Source organism: Dermacentor variabilis, chromosome 5 (genome assembly GCF_050947875.1).
Source record: "Dermacentor variabilis isolate Ectoservices chromosome 5, ASM5094787v1, whole genome shotgun sequence".
Classification (NCBI taxonomy): domain Eukaryota; kingdom Metazoa; phylum Arthropoda; class Arachnida; order Ixodida; family Ixodidae; genus Dermacentor; species Dermacentor variabilis.
In genome coordinates this window covers 71,698,324-71,715,307 of record NC_134572.1, presented here as the reverse complement: position 1 = coordinate 71,715,307, position 16,984 = coordinate 71,698,324, and positions in this window count along the sequence as shown.

Below are 16,984 nucleotides of genomic sequence, written 5' to 3'. Positions count from 1 at the left end.
CACAAATATGAGGGACAGTTTGCAGTATCTATCGATTGATCAAAGAGGTCCTCCCTGTGCTAACAGTGACAAAAGTCCGAACGCACATCTCTAATTCTCAGAGGTTCTAGCGGTAAGGTATTATATATATATATATATATATATATATATATATATATATATATATATATGGTGAAACTAAGCAAATCAGAGTCCCTGCGTCAAGTCGCGCAGTGATCAGTGATCCGGTAATTGCTGGCTTCCGCAACTGTTAACAGCCATATGGGTAGCACGGAATTTTTGTTAGGCTACCCTCATCGTTTCTTTGCTTTCACGTGAGTTTGTATGACGTTTGCCTTGCCTTGATTGCACCGGGCTTTTAAGGTCTCTTCTGAGTTGCCCTGCTTTCGTGACTCGGCAAGCGAACGATTGCTCCACCTTGTCTGCCCTTAGATAGCACACTTACACTCACTCGTCCACCTAAAGCTCTTGTTTTTATATGTGTGCTATGTTCCATTCGTGAAGATCCTTTACATAGAGTTTCTGCAGCAGCTCTGGAGCTTGGGACTTTGCCTACGCGCGTCTGTATTAAGCGATCAAGTTCGCTCAGCTTCTTCATTTTCTTCGCAGAGAGCGGTGGTGGTGCGGGGGTAAGGACGAGCATTTGGGGAGATTCACTTGCAGTACGTGAAGTCGTCACTACATATACCATCAGAAAGCGAATTTTTGTTCATTTTCCAATGGAGATTGATTAATCGGGTAGAAATAAGGGTGTGGTATTTAACGTCCCGAGACATCACAGTGGGTTATGAGGCCGAGTAGCCGTTCGTGAAGGGTTCCGGATTAATTTTGACCACGTTCGGTTTTTTAGCGTGTGCGCCATGCTCGGATCACAAGAGATTTTTGAGCACAGCTCTTACGCGCCCGTTTCTGTGGCGTTTCTACGGCGAGCGTCGGCGTGCCTCGTAACCGAGCGAACGAGCACAGCGAAGGATAAAGAGCGAACGCGGAGCGCAGCGGTGTATTGTAGCGGCAGCAGCATCGGCGTCGCACGAGAGATGACGTAGACGCTCGCGTCTACACGAGGCACGAGCGGCTGGCACGTTCCGGCACGGGCTAGTGTTCCGAAGGAGACTAATAAAAGGATGCTACGCTAAGAGATCGAGTGTCGGTTCTTCCTCTCCTGCGAGAGCCCGAGACTTTACCGGTCTACGTGGTCGCTCGTCGCCACAGTTTGATGACACGGACGCGATTCGAACACGCAACCTTCTGAACACGCAACGCTCGTCGCCACAGTATGAAAGACGGTGATAGCGAAGAGAGCGGGAGGATGAAAGCGGAGGAGGAAGCTGCAGCAACGTATTGTACAAGTAATGTCCGCCTCTTCGAATAGACCAGCTTACGAACTGGAATTGTGGTATCTGCCACAGGCAACCATGAAAGAAATTTTAAAGTATTCGCTGAAACACCCTGTATGTGGCAGCTGGCTATTGCAGCTCGCGGAAGATATTGTGCCGCAACGACCGTATCCTCCCCCAGCCCCGCTCGTCCCCCGTTTACATCCGTCCTCAAGTCGACTGTTTTGAGCTATGCTGTCGCACATTAAGAACATTAAATGCACAAATTGACTTCAGATACTGTCGTCACGTATCCGCGCTTTGCTTTTCGAGGCACACCTACCGTGGTGACTCAACGTCTATGGTGTTCGGCTGAGCGCGAGGTCGCCGGTTCGATTACCGGCTGAGGGGCCCGCATTCCGATGCAAGTTGCAGACACGCTCCCCTACTGCGTATTGGGTACACATCGCTGATCTCCGTGAATTTATCCTTGTCAGGTACAGGAGTTGCATATATTGCAGTCAACCGGTTCAAGCCATTATAAACCGTGAAAACAGCTGAAACCGCGTTTTACTTTAGAAGAGCTGGTGGAGTGATTCTTTAAGCCGTTACCTCGCACATACTTTCGGCGGTGCAAAGCAGAAGGGACAGCGTAGCAGGCCGGTTGTTTGTAAGGTTCGCGAACTTGCAATAAGAAGAATTAAGTAACAGTCCCTGGCTTCACCGTTAGAATGTTTATCTTTTTTATCTATATAGTTTGTCCCTACCGCTGCATGGAAAACGCCTGAACGGCATTGACCTCGTATTTTCAGAGTGCATCCCAAGCCGTTCGAAATGTGTTAGTTTGCGATAGAGGGTGTGATTTAGTTCGAGTCATCCTTGCGGGCTGTCACATGTATACCACAGTTCTTACGAGCCGCAGAGAGTGCTCTCCTTATGAGCCGCGGGAAGGTAAAGCATCTTTTGTGGAATGTCAGTTTTTATGCCATAAGCTAGGCTACACCTTCCGTATCACCTATCCGGACGTTTTACCTTTCGCGTGCTGGAACGACCGAAAAAGAAAAGCCCGGAAATATACTGTCCAAGAAAACATACTACCATTTGGTCGTGTACTTACGAAACAAGTTTTCGGCCCTCGAGATGCCGACAAGAAGGAAAGCGAAATAAATGTCCCTGGTCTAGCAAAGGTGAACGTGCGTCCGCGAAGAAGTCGTAGCAGACACAGTCAATCGAGGGCGCGGAAATTAGATCGCATGTGGGCGACGCCAGCGCCAGCTATGTGAGACACGCGGAGATCGGAAATTACAGTGTTGCTGCTGTCACCGGCACATGGAGTGGGATCACCGGCGCGCAAGGACAGAACATTTCTGCGAACTGTTTTTGTTCAGCGAGGGACTCTTTCGCGTATATTGCGATTTACGCGTCGAGCTTGTCGCCCCGTCGGCCTGCGCAACATTTCTCTGCTTTCGGACACGCGTGCTGAAGGTACGGTGCGGTACGCCGCCCGACAGACAACGAACTTATATGCAGGACCGCTCCGACCATGGCACCCGGTCTTGAACGGCGCAGCTAACACTACAGCTTGCCGAACGGATGTCGAGACTTCTTATACAACAGTGAGGGTGGTGATCTGAGAAAGTTGGTTATTCCTAGTGAACTTGTTTGAGCGCTGCCATACATGGGCATAAGAAGGGACACAAGGCGCGCGAAGCGCAACTTGCAACTCACTTATTTCGAGAAAAGACTGAGGCTAATATATGTGACTTGGTATGCGCTCTTTGAGTGCGCACATTGTTTTACCAAAAATTTGTAGATTGTGCGATGAGCATCGTGTATATGATCCCGTTTGGTTACGGTATGGTTTACGTAGGCCAGTCTGGGCGCTGCATCCACGTGCGAGTAAGAGAACACCTGGAGGCATATAATTCATCCGGAGTGGCACACCTAGTCGCCCACTGTAGGGAATGCGCTTATCCTGTATAGAAAAATACTCAGGCTATATTCAGGAGCAACAGCCAGCGCACCCGTGAAATGGCAGAGGCCTACCCGATAAAGAAAAGAGATAACTGCGTCAGCCACCCCTCGGTCTTGCAACATGATAAGGAATGTTAAGTTTCTTGATAGTTACTTTTTTTTTAATTTATAACGTTGCCTTCGAAAGCTTTAACCCGTCATGCACAACCCCTACTACTCCGTTTTTGCGTCTATATTTGCTTCCTTTCGACAAAATCTTTCACTTGTGAGTAAGTGCCTCGTCCTGTCTCTTGTCTTCGTTCTCGTCTTTGTGCACATTTACAGCTTCAAGATGCAAGTTAACCAACTAGCCCAGTTCTCCATGCTGCTCCTTCTACCCAGAATTTGCCTTGCGTGCTGGATCGCGCCAACGTGCTGTGCCCGCGCATAGTTAGAAAAACGCGTCCGAGGAGTTCAAACGCAAAGCTGTACCTTGCCATATCGCTGTCAATGCTTCGCCCGTTGGACGAGACTGCCCGCATACTTCTTTCACATATGGAGTTTTATAAATTCTTATATTGCCTCGTCCTGATGTACGCGACAAACCCGTATCACGGGCCGGCTTCAACGCTTTTCTTGGTAATATTTTGAACGGGCTAACGCTTGGATAGGGAAGAAATGAATATAGTGCTGCTTTAATTTTGGTTTATTTTTTTCTTCGTGGAAATATCTCGCCCACTTTTAATATCCAAAGTGAATATGCCATTGAAAGTACTTTTTTTTAATAGCAACGACGGGGGTAAGTTGAAGCACGAAGAGCGCAGTCCTATTGTTCCGTGCCCTTGACAGCAATCTGGAACGTGCGCGGACGTGGAAGACAAGTAGGGTGGAAGTGAGCGACGAAGCTTTAATTTCTTGCGCTCTAGCTTTGGTGATTTTGTCAAAGAGGCGCAGCGAAAGTAGACTTTCGCTTCTTTTTGTCAATATCGTCTCGGGACTTCAAGAAAGCGGTTGAGTAAGGGTTGACGCATGCGACGAAGATGGGCTACGAAGCGGCAGGAATAGTTAAACTCATTCCACTTCACTGCACTGTCAAGACTGCTCATTCCCGAAAGCTGATGCTTCAATAAGAAGGACGTCGCTGAGATGAGAAAGAATGGTTGGAACCAGAATAGAGAATTGTTTTTTTTTTTTCATTTCTTCCCTTCCGCTTATGCAGCACTTTGTCTCGCTGTCTCCATTGACGCGTTCCTTCGCTCCGGGATCCTTTCAAGATAAGGATCTTATGACCCACTCGGCAGTGGCCCTGCAAACGACACACACAATTACGGGCGAATGGCCCGCGTGAGGGATCACGATATGCTGATCCATACGGAAAACTACATGCTGGTCCGCACAGGAGCGATGGCTGGATGGAAGGAAACACCAATGGTATATAGACTGGCACTATTTGCAGATTCATCATGCGATGAATCTCATACGGTTTTCTTGATATCTTACACGTGCATGATCCGAATCGTGGCACTGGTCTGGAAGCATGAGTTGCCTCAGCCGTCGTATAAGGTCAGCAAGTTCCGCGTGTGTCAAAAGCTCCAGCCTTAAATAATGAAGTTACGCAGATTGAGTAGATGCTTCCAGTAATGCTTGTGAAAATGGGATAACATAGGCACCTACGAGCTAGAAATTGTGTCGCCCTTATGGCTACGACCCACACGCATTCAACGAGTGACGACGTCTCGAAGGAAGAAATCGCCTCTCCTCTGAGACGCACTCCCTTTGATATAAACGAAAAAAGAAAATGCATAAGGTAAGAGTGATGTTCTTTACACCTTATAGGCGAGAGCTGCGATGTTGGATACGCAGCTTAAGCGCTGTGCTAAACAAAGTGCCTGGCGAAGCTGAATCTTGTTCCTTCGACTACACATAGCTCCGGGCGCCTAGAGCACCGTAGAGGCACTGAACCACCAACGGACGTCCTGATAAACAAACGCCCACCCTCGTGCCCTCCGTTAGAGCTCGCAAGAAGCTAATGAGGACAAGCTACAGTCAAGCTATTTCTTGGCGCAAATTCCGGCGCTCGTGAATTACGGGGAAGAATGAGCCTGCTTATCGCAACGTGCGCTCAGAGTGAGGCATCATTCGAGAGCCCGGTTTTTCCTGGACAGCGTTCTAACCGGAAGAGATCTACTGCCCCTGGCAAACGCAGTGTACCGGCGGCTAAATAGGATGTGTGTTAGGCAGATCATCTATAACAGCAATTCCAGGAATAACAACGTTTCCTGCTGTCGAGCGATCAGCCATATAGGCCGCTTTCATCTAAGAGCGCAGTCTGTTTTCCTTTTCATAGATGAGGCCGTAGTGCATTCTAACGTAATTTCACCAAGCAGACTGAGTAGTGTTAGAATGGGTGAAAGCGATAAGGCAAGAAGGATCACATCAAGTCTGCAACAGCGTTGAAAGTTTCTCACTAACCACTCGCAATTCGTTTCGGCTAACAACTGCTAGCTACGCGCAGTATAATCTGGCGTACGGTGCACATGGCTTGGTCCTGGGTTCACCTCGTTTAATGCGTTAGCAATCTAAGGGCACCTCACACACTTTCCGGGGCTAAGTGTCCGTGCTTCTATTTATCTAACCATTGTCCCACCTACCTTGTTCACTGGTTAGTCTATGATCGGCTAATGCATGGGGCTGCTGTGAGAGGGAACACTGTTCGAAACCAACCATCGAAGCAACTTGGGTCACTGAGTACGTGGGAATGTAACCTGGCAACATCACTAGAATCCAGAATACAGAATCGTGCAGCAAGGTTCATTCATTCTGACAACTCTTACCACACTAGCGTTACTAAACTTAAATCATCTCTGAACCTTCCAACCCTCGAGCAGCGCCGCAAAGCAGCAAGACTGTGCCTCTTTTACAAATTTTATCACTCACTACTTCATCAGACCGACATCACGCCTGCGCATCGCACTTCATCCCGTCAAAGCCATTCAAAGGCTGTTTGTCCCCTCCAGCTCGCACCTCCGCTCATCTTAGCTCTTTCTTCGTTTAAACAGCGAAAGACTGGAATCATCTACCTGCTGAAGCGGTGCACCACTCCAGTCATTCATCGTTCAAGGCATTCATTGAAAATATGGTCTAAATATGCCCACCCCTCATGTAAACCCCAAATGGAGTATTTGAGGTACCAATAAATAAATAAATATGTGCCGCTCTTCAACGAACTTATTTCACGCCGACATAGGTCACTGTACATGCGAGACTGAGTATATAACGCCCTTCCATTAAACTTCCTGACGCCCACTCGGAGCGTTAGGTAGGTGCCACTCGGTCTTTGCCGCTCTTCAACGAACCTATTTCACGCTGAAATGGGGTCACTGTATATGCGGAACTGAGCGGGTGCCTTTAAATTTCTCTGATGCTGGGCGAACTGGAACGGCTTCCTCAAGGACCAAAACCCGAAGCTTCAGCAGGCTGCCCCACCAATGCACCGGGTATGTGCAGCTCTTCAAAGAACCTCTCGCCTATTTGGGTCCCTCGGTATGCGCCACTGGGTCTGCAGCAAAGCACGCACCGACGCACGACGCGTCTCGTCTCGGAGACCACGCGCATATTTGTCGGCAGCGCCGCTAGGTGGCGCAACGTGCCCAGAAAGAAGCGCGATTGAGAAGCCCGGCTGCCGTATGACGGATTTCTCAGCGTTCGCACAACCCGGCGCGCCATGCATTTCAGAGGCCACGCAAGGTTCCCAGTGGCAGCGCTAGATGGAGCCGAATGTTATTAGGGAAGCACGAAAGAGGGGTACCGCTGCAGTACAAACCTCGCAACTCGTTCCGCAGGTGACAATACGCTGTGTCGCTATATTGACTCAATGCTCAACGCATTACCGCCGACAGTCATCGAGAGGTAGGTTCTGCCGAATATTTTTTGTACTGCATAACGCGCCATTCCCCTTTGTATATTGCCTCACAAAGTTGAGGGCACAATAAATAAGTAAAAAATAAATAAATAATGTCACTGGAGATCACTGGTCACTGGTATCAAAGCGCACGTGGTATACTGACGGTCAGCCATTTCCATCCACCTATGTTTGTTCAAGTTTTCCGTGTGTCCTGTAGTACATGAAAGGAATGCAGCCTATGAACGAATGGCGGTTCAGTGTCAAGCATATCGTGCCTTTCGTGCAATGTTTCTGCAAACTCAGGTGTGTATTCTTGTGAAAACGCGACCGGCTTGCTGTAGATGCTAGTGGTGCATTTAAATGCTGGTTTGTGAACTTAGACAACGCTATTTATCCGCCTAGGTGTCTCTTTCAACCACTCGATATCGAGTATTTGTTCGACAATTATTTTCCTCGAGTCACTATTACAGCAACATTACTGGTCTCTATTTAACAGCACAGCAGAACACATTGAGAAAACTAGTTCTGAGTGAACAGACAGTACTTGAACACCGTCCCCAGCGATCATCGGCTCAGAAGGCACTGAAGGCACTTTTGCGCTTTCTGATAACATCTGGGTTGTACAAGTGGCTTTGACTCTAGCACTGTCCGTGCCCGTCTCTCTCTCTCTCTCTCTCTCTCTCTCTCTCTCTCTCTCTCTCTCTCTCTCTCTCTTACCCCAACGTAGGGTAGCCAACCGGACTATTGACTGGTTAAAATCCCTGCCTTCCTTATATATCTCAGCTTCTCTCGCCCTCTCTCACAGCCCGCTGAAAGTGATAAATACCATCAAAGGAACGGGCAACCAGACAGGGCTATTGTTGAACAGGGGTAAAATGTCGAGTATGCGTGGAGTCAGCTGTCCGGCACGTCAATGGGCGGCTGCTTCCACTTAAAAGGCGAGGAATACTGGCTATGGTAAATCCTCGTGGCTTTCGCCATCACCACCCAAAATTGCCTCACGATGGCACGGCGTTCTTCGTGCGTCCGGTTCCGAATGGTGCCATAGGCGCTCAAAGCTCCTCGGTGATCAGCACCCCCCTCAACATGCAAATCACAATCGTGGTGCAACGAAAGCTGCCAGATGAGAGTGGTGGGACGAAAGGGGAAACCGGACCCCTCGCAAATCTCTTCCGCCGTGAGGCCAACGAGAGGAACTTCAAATGCGTGGACGCTTAATTCCCATGCAAATGTGGCCGCCACACTCCCTTCACTTGAAAGTCAAGCGCGCCTATGGCGTATCTAAAGATTAACTCGAAAGATGAGACGTGAAAAAATTCGCCTACAGAGAAGAAGTATGGGCTTGCAAGGGCAGCGATGCAGTGATGTCGCAACCGTTCTACCGCTGCCAGCGGTCGAAACGATGCATGCGTTATGGAACACCACCCGCGAAACTCTTTCGAAGTATTTACCCGCTTTCTTTTTATGAAAAGCGAGGGCAGATACACCGCATTCGCGTTAGTTGACTGCGAAGTGTCTCGGTTCCTAGCTGTATTTTCCGTGGTTTCGTTTGTGTGCTTGAGTTGCACAAGACAGAGCCTTTCTTTCGAGGAAGTTCGAAAGTTGAGTTGGCCTTTGTGACTTCGTCTAAGATATTCCCTCTTTTCCGTTTCTCAGTGTTAGCACGCGCCCTCGGAGAGTACGCTCGCGCGCCTTAGGAACCACGTATGCTGGCAAGCCTTCGGCAGAAACTCTCCAAAAGAGTGGCTTGAACTTGGCATTTCCGATGGTCCTTTGATTTGGTGCAACCACAATAGCGTTTTAGTTACAGGAACGTTTGTAACGCCCTCTACAATTGGATGTGCGAGACAAAAAGAATTGTCTGCCAAATTCTTTTTTCCTTTCTTTTTTTATATATTCTCAGATTTATGTACTGTAATATTTTCTAATTATTGACTACATATCTGTAACAGTCAACCATCTAACTTTACAATTCTCTGTTTCTATATTATTGTTACAATTTAGTTTTCTCAATAGTTTTATTTTCTTGAACCCTCATATCGCCGGATGCATGGTCTTAAACCTAACTTGTCAAGTTTAAGTTGAAACAATGTTACGTGGATGTCTGAAGTACGCAAGCATGCCGTGGAATACATTCAGCACATATCTCAGCGTCTTCAATGAAGCGTTTTATGGCTGTCATCACTTTGATGAATGAACTGCTTTTGATGCCCGTGAGTCTAACAATTTGGCTAGTGAAAAGGCCAATGTGGGTCAAGTAAACCGAGATTTCGTTTTGCTACCTTTTATTGCAATAGCAATTATATTGCTACACGCGTGTGATATTCGATTGTTTGAACGAGGCGCGCGGGCGCCATCACTACATCGTTTGTTCGCTTTCCTCCAAAAGCCCCAACCTTCGTCGAATTGGCCTCAGCGGCAACCATGATGATGAGGATGATGAGGATGATGATGACGATGACGATGATGATGATGTCCCTGATGAGTTTGGTGCATACCCACTCACGGGGATTGGCCAAGAGTCGGGGAGACTTTGCTTATGGGTTCAGGAAATGAATTTAAAAATCTTTTGTTGCGTAAATTTAGGCGAGGAAAATTAGGTTCACAGCGGGAGCCCAGTTCGTTCTTCCTCCTCTTTTCCCGAGTGATGGCGGCCACGCGCCTCGTTCAAACAATCAAATATCACGCGCGTGTAGCAATATCGACACTCCAATCTCGGTCGCGCTGTTGGCGCCACCCTGATGCCATGGTATCGACGGTTCACACTCGACTTGCGCACACGCTGTGTTCCCGGAGCACTGCAAAACATTGCGAATAACGGTCGTATAACACTTCCAAGCACCCCCCCCCCATATAATTAAGTTGCGATCCTTGCCCATGATTTAACTAACTAATGCATTTCGATCCTTTTCCACACATCACCACTAAGATCCCCCCCCCGCTTTATTTTATATTTAAATACAACTCGGCGACTCGATCTAGTTCTCTCAGTACTTCACAAAAACCCATATAACGTTCTTATAGCGCTCTGTAGACGCACTATACCAACACCACTGTAAAACTGGGAAGGCAATGTTCTCTAGTTGCTCCTGGAAGCAATCAAGGAAGTATGGACTACTAGCGTAATCCCAGACAGTTGGCGCCATGCGAAACTGGTAGCTGTCCCCAAGACAGGCAGACCTGCAGAAAATACCGCTCGTAAGCCCTATATCCCAAATCACGACGTTTGTCTTTTCTTTTCTCCCACGTAGCATTAAAAAAAAAACATGATAATAAATTAGGGATGAGGGGGGAAGGGTAAGCCTGCACCACCTTTAGGTATGACGGGCATGAAGCCCAATATGAAATCACGACGCTGTGCAAACTGCTCGAACTGATCGAGCGTGGCCTCGCGACACCTCTGACAAGGTGGCTCGAGTGGTATACCCTTCATGAAGAGGACTCCGCCCCCGCGTGGGAAACGAAGATGGGCTTGGGCAGCTTTCTTTCGTGTAAGAGGCGGCCCTCGCCGCATTCGAGCAATCCCGCTGGTGGACATCATTAGGGCCTTCAACCATGTCAGCCCTGAAGCCAACTGTGGGAGCCCTCCACAGGCTTCACCTGTGGAGGGTTCCTTCACGGATGCTTGTGCGCGCGGCTACGCGCAGCGATAAGAAAGACCGGTGTTGCTCTGAGGCGTATATTCAACGAGAGAATTTCAACTGCCGCGCCGAACAAGTTCGGAACCCGGCAGAAAGCGATATGCTCGGTGCGCAACGGTCGGTATGTTTGGTTTCGGAGTCGAATCTAGAGCGTTATACCCATTGGCAGAAGAATTTTAGTTGGCTAACATGAGGATTTAAACACACATATCTCTATGGCATTTCAAGAAGAAGTGCGTTTACTTCGTTATATTCATTATTGTCTTATACACCGTTCCATTATAACGAAGTCCAAGTGTATATCATATATGCCAATAAGATTAACATGTGGACCGCCCACCTCGATCTCTCCTGCAAAGAACAGGTACTTCAAACGGCCCTAGATGTTACAATATAGAACTAGATATACTATAAAACAGCATATATCTATGTAGCAAACAAGTACGAGCGCTATCGGGACACAAGTACGAGAAGTTGAGGCCTGCAGTATAGGTTCCGGCCTTAAGAACAGTCGAATGGGCCAGTTGCGAGACTGGCCCATTCGACTGTTCTTAAAGCCGGAACCTATACTGTAGGCCTCAACTTCTCGTGTTTTGGGAATCAAAATTGTTCAGAGTGGTTCTGCTTCCTAGTGTCTCCCAGAGAGCGGAAAGCAACCAGCTGCAGAGACGATACACACGATTCGTCGGATTTCCTTGAAGTCTGGCGGCGCTCAAACCAACATGGTAAGCTGCCGTGTCAAGTCCGTACTCCAGTTCCACCTCGTACGCCAAACTCAGCTCCACTTACTCACGAAGGCAGAATATGGATGTCTCGAGTCAATTAATCAGGACGCTATGCCTGCCACCACGGGGCTGCCGCGCATGGCCCTGGTTCCCACTTTACACGGTTAATGAGATGGTGCGTCATCACTGTTATTCCCACACCCTCAATTTGTTACGGATTGAACCCGTTGCTGAGTTAGCTCCACACATGCGAAAAACAGTTCTGAATCCGACTACCACAACAACCGTAGCACCTACGTGGCAATGACGCTGCTCACGGACGACAAAACCACTTGGTCCGTACCATCACTCGATGCCTGGACAGGCAATGACCCTGGCCGCCCGCCGCAGTCGCGCCAATGGCGCACAAGACCCTGAAACTCCTGCAGGACATGCCGAAGAAGTTATCAATGCTAAATTACTCCACGACGTATGTATGAGCATGGCTTCCATGGGGCCTTCAAAAGCAATAAAAGGCTTTTTTTGTAGTTGTGCACACCCATTCGTGGAAGCAGAACTGTCAACACTTAGTACCTGTGCGCGTTTTCTTTTTCAAAATGGTGCCCGTCGTTATCACCTGCTTTGTCGTGGCCTGTCACGTAGTGTGCCTTCTATGTATGCACACTTCTACGACGGAATTTTCCGGGTTTCACCAACTCGCGTTTGCACTTTCTTGATCCTAACTTGCGACTTCGTCAGCCACGTGGACACTGCCGTCGCGCAACAACTTTACTATGTCGCATGTGGTTAAGCGCTGCTTTTATAAACGCCTATTCATTCCCAATAGGAATGCGCAGCAGTGCAGCGCGTAATTTGTTCGGGTGCAATGAGACTCCAGGACATCATCTGTGAGTCTGCCCGTCATTTGATGCTCAGTGACGTGCTCTACAAGCTAAACTCAGCTCGTTAGATAACTATCTATTAGCGCTCTCCGAGGAAAAGACCCTGAAACCATGGAATATGCATTCGCGCACGCAAAAGGCCACAAAAGGCCTTCTACACTTCTTGAAGGCTACTGGAGTGTACGAACGCTTGTGGCAGCGGACATTCCTTTTGACTGACTCTGCGAATACTGTTTATTATCTCCCTTCTCATTCCTGCTTGTCTATTCTTCTCCCTTTCTCCTCCCCAAGTGTAGGGTAGCCAACTGGGCACGCCCTTGGTTTACCTCACTACCTTTCCCTCTTCGTCTCTCTCTCTCGCTCGCTCTCTATGTACGCATATAAAAAGAAGGTTCAAGGTCACAAATAAACCAACTGGAAGTGGAACAGTTGCATTAGTTGGCGTTACGTTTTGAAGATGCGAAGTCGTATCGTGATATTCTGGGCTAAGGATTAAAGAAGACATTTACGTGTATTTCCGAAGCGCCTAGAGTTCGGTAACATTCACTTATTCTTTCGGTACTTACTGAAATGTGAGAGCTTTGCCTTTTCACTTCAAAAGACGTTCAGGTACGACGACGCCATAAGGAGCTTACTAAGCTTTTTCCCTCACACAGAAATAAGAAAACTTACGACACTGTTCGGAGCTGCACCCCTTATCGCTGTAGAAACAAACATATAAGGCGAATAACGCGAACTGAGAACTCTCGCGTTATCCTACTCGCGTGTTCTATTGCAAACTGAATGCACGAAATATGCGCCTTGTTTTGTCTTGGACGCCACACGCTCGACGTGCATGTCCTCTTCGGGCTTTCCATTATTTATTCTGTTTGCGTTGCAAAAGTGATACAGCATCGCTGGTTGCCTGCTAACGGCGAGGGAACGCGTGTTCACGGTACAAGAAAGATAACAGATGTTGCGATGCGTTACGGCGGTGCGAGACTTAAATAAGCAGCAAGCAGACGCTGAGCGCTTTTAAGGTTCGATAAGGCGGGAACGAGAAAATGCATCCTTCGGTGCGTTCTTTCGTAAAAAAATAATAATAAATAAATAAATAGGGGTAAAAAACGTGATATCGCGTGTGTTGCGCGATATCATGCGTGTGTTGTGCGTGTGTTGCACTATGTCTTGTGAGGATTCCACGCCACGGGAAGTTCTCAGGTCACGTACATATGCACGTTGCGTTTCCTCGGGAAATTTGATGCTTTTCTGCGGCTTTGAGAATAAGCGCATAGCGTGACGGAAAATTCCCTGGCAGGCAACTTCGAGGGTCTACGCTCTGTGCCTGGCGATTCCGGACTTGCAGTTTCCCGTCGCCGCCTCCGAACAAAGGGGGGGAAGGGAGAGAAATTGAGATGTAATGCCATTGGCAAAGCATTAAGAAGTAGAAAACACGTGGAAATACTTCAACTATTTGTGTGCATACTATCTATTCGGAGATATTTGCACACGGGCATTCCATCATTCTCTTTTTCCCGCGCTTGCGTGAATGGCCACAGCTGTTTCAGATACGCGACGTGAGTTCTTTCGGCGATGTTTTGCCTCCTCGCGAGGTGTACGAAGCCATGTAAGCTCAGCTGGGCGTGTACAAGTGCATGCGGGCAAAGATTTCACCATGAGGTCGCTCTACACTACCCCCCCCCCCGCTTTTCTTCTTTCTTTCTTTCTTTTTTTTTTTGTATGCGTCGACGCGAAAATTTAATATTTGCAGAGACCGAGGCTCCATCACTCTTGCGCGGGGAGAAACATTGAATCTAGGGAGAGCATTGTCAGAGCGTTGTCAGCCTTATAGTAATATACGGGCCGAGCAGTAACATGCGCCAGCCTTAACATTTCATTTTGAAAGGTGGCGCTCGGGAATGCGTGGCGGTGTTATGATGTAGTGATTGCGTGGCGCCATTTCATGTGCACTAACCCTATCTCTTAAAGGGACACTAAAGTGAAAAATTATTTCTTCTGCATCAGTAAATTACAGTGCCACAACCCCAAAAACACCACTCTTACAACGATAAGACGTTTGGTAAGCCAGAAAAAGCGCAAGAACGAAATACGGGTGGCGACGCCTACTATCTCTGGAAATAGATGAGAAAATGGAGGTCTAAGTATCAGTATTTGAATTTCGCGCTGAAACCCGAGCGCCGGTATATCCTCCGAAAGCGTTTAAAGGGACACTAAAGTGAAACAATAAATCAGTTTAGACTAATGAAGCATTGTTTGAGAACCCTGCAGGCAGTCATATTATAAAAAAATTGTTTGATTATTAGATGAGAAAATGAAGGTCCAAGTATCAGTATCTGAATTTCGCGCCGAAACCCCAGCGCCGGTACGTCAGCGGGACGTCAGGGATTCCAATGTAAGTGTTCGCATTTGGGCCGCGTTGGCTGAATAACAGTTCCCGAAACTTGGCATGTTTAATATTTGGTTTCTTTAGAACTCAATGTAGTCAATCTGTACCGCTATATATATTTAGTAGGCCCTATAAGATGCCATCAAATTCCAAGCCGTCACAGCCCCCAGGTGCGGGAACTTAAGTAGGCGTCGCCACCCGTATTTCGTTCTTGCGCTTTTTCTGGCTTACCAAACGTCTTATCGTTGTAAGAGTGGTGTTTTTGGGGTTGTAAAACTTCACGAGAGATTTTCAGTTCAGAAAGACACGGCGCATGTGGACGTGGCAGAACATGCGGACAGAGACGCCTTTTCCCTGGCAGTTGTCGATCATCGAGGTTCTCCCCTCGCATCGGCGACAATCAATAAAACAAAATTTCCGGAGGAGGCCAAAGAAGCTGCCATAGCTTTAGCCATTACCTCCACCACTGCCAAATACATCATCAGCGACTCTAAAACCGCAATTCGAAATTTTTTCAAAGGAAGGGCCCACTCAGCAGCCATCAAAATATTACAAAAAATCTCCAATATCCGCCAGATCACATTGATCTGGGTCCCCGCCCATTCAGGCCATCCTGGAAATGAGGCGGCGCACCAATTTGCCCGAGGATTCGTAGTTAACCGGGAGGTGCGTTACCCCGAGCTCAGGTCGGCCAAGGAGCGAATGACGACCTACAAAGAAATTACTACCCACTTCAAGAAAGAAAGACAAATCTTCCCAGAACCACATAGATCTCTAAGTTAAACACAACAAGTCAGCTGGCGGCAGCTCCAAACAGACACTTTCTTTAATCCGTACATATACTCCATATGGTTCCCAGAGCAGTTCAGCCCCGTCTGTTCTCTCTGTGGGCACCATAAGGCAGACACACCACACATCCTATACTCATGTAATCAAGACAAGCCGTCGAAAAGTCTGCAGCTCTCTACCCAATCGCAGTGGGAGGCCGCGCTGCTCAGCTCGGACCCGGAGGTTCAACTCCGAGTCACGGAGCGGGCCGAAGAGGTCGCCGAACGACACCGTCGGTCGGCCACCTGGCGTCCGGCCTAGAAGAGGAGCCCACCGCGGGGAGGGGAACGTCACCCCAACCCCCGCCTAAGAGCTCTTCTTTAATAAAGTTTATCTCCTCCTCCTTTCTCATCTAATATTCAAACTATTTTTAAATGACTGCCTGCAGGGTTCTAAAACAATGTTTCATTAGTCTAAACTGATTTATTGTTTCGCTTTAGTGTCCCTTTAAGAGTTTTTCAGTGCCTTACAAGAAGTGGTAGCATCAGCGGTGGGTAATTTCGAGTACGGTTCTTTAGAAACCTTTCTATGTATAGTGTTGCCATCTTTACAAAGCAAAAAACACAGGGCGTCATAGGAGAAGCGGGGAGTGGTGAGCATGCGTGTTTCTTGCGATAATTATTGCATGCAAACACACAAGCAAATCGAAAACATCATGAAGGGGTGATACGTCAAGTAGATACTTTCCACGACTGAAATTATGTAAACATTTTTTGACAGAGAAAGCAAGGAGAAGAAAGGCAGGGATGTCAACCCCAAAACATTTATCTAATGCTAACATCACAGAAATTTTTTATGTAAAGTTAATTATCATGACGACCTGATGGTAAACCAAACAGACCACTGAGTGTCGTTTTCGTAGCCCAAGCATGTATGTCCATGCGTGCGTGCGTGTGTGAAAGGGGGGAGGGGGGTCGTGCAGAAGAATGACCAGTGTTCCTTGATTCCACTCATGCGGCCCAAATTGCTTGTGCTGAGGCAGGCGCGATAAGCGCCAACAGTGCGTAACCGCCGTGGTATCCACTAATTGGGACTGAAGCTGCTGCGCCGGTCAATGGCAATTCTTTGCTATTCATGAAAGCATGATCGAGCACTGGGGACGAATGTTATGCACTGATCTAGGGACAACCGGAAAACCGGCCTGCGTGCAAGTCGAACCGGCAGTTGGAACCGTGAAGGAAAAAACCGGCTGTTAGGTGAAAAATCGGCCATGTGGCAACGATACCTACGCGCCACATTTAATATGACGAGTGCCATATTGTTGATGATTCGCTGATCATTTTTAATTAGTTCATAGATAAAGCTGAGTAGGGGTATAGATAAATGGTCTCGGGGGAGAGAGAGAGAAGG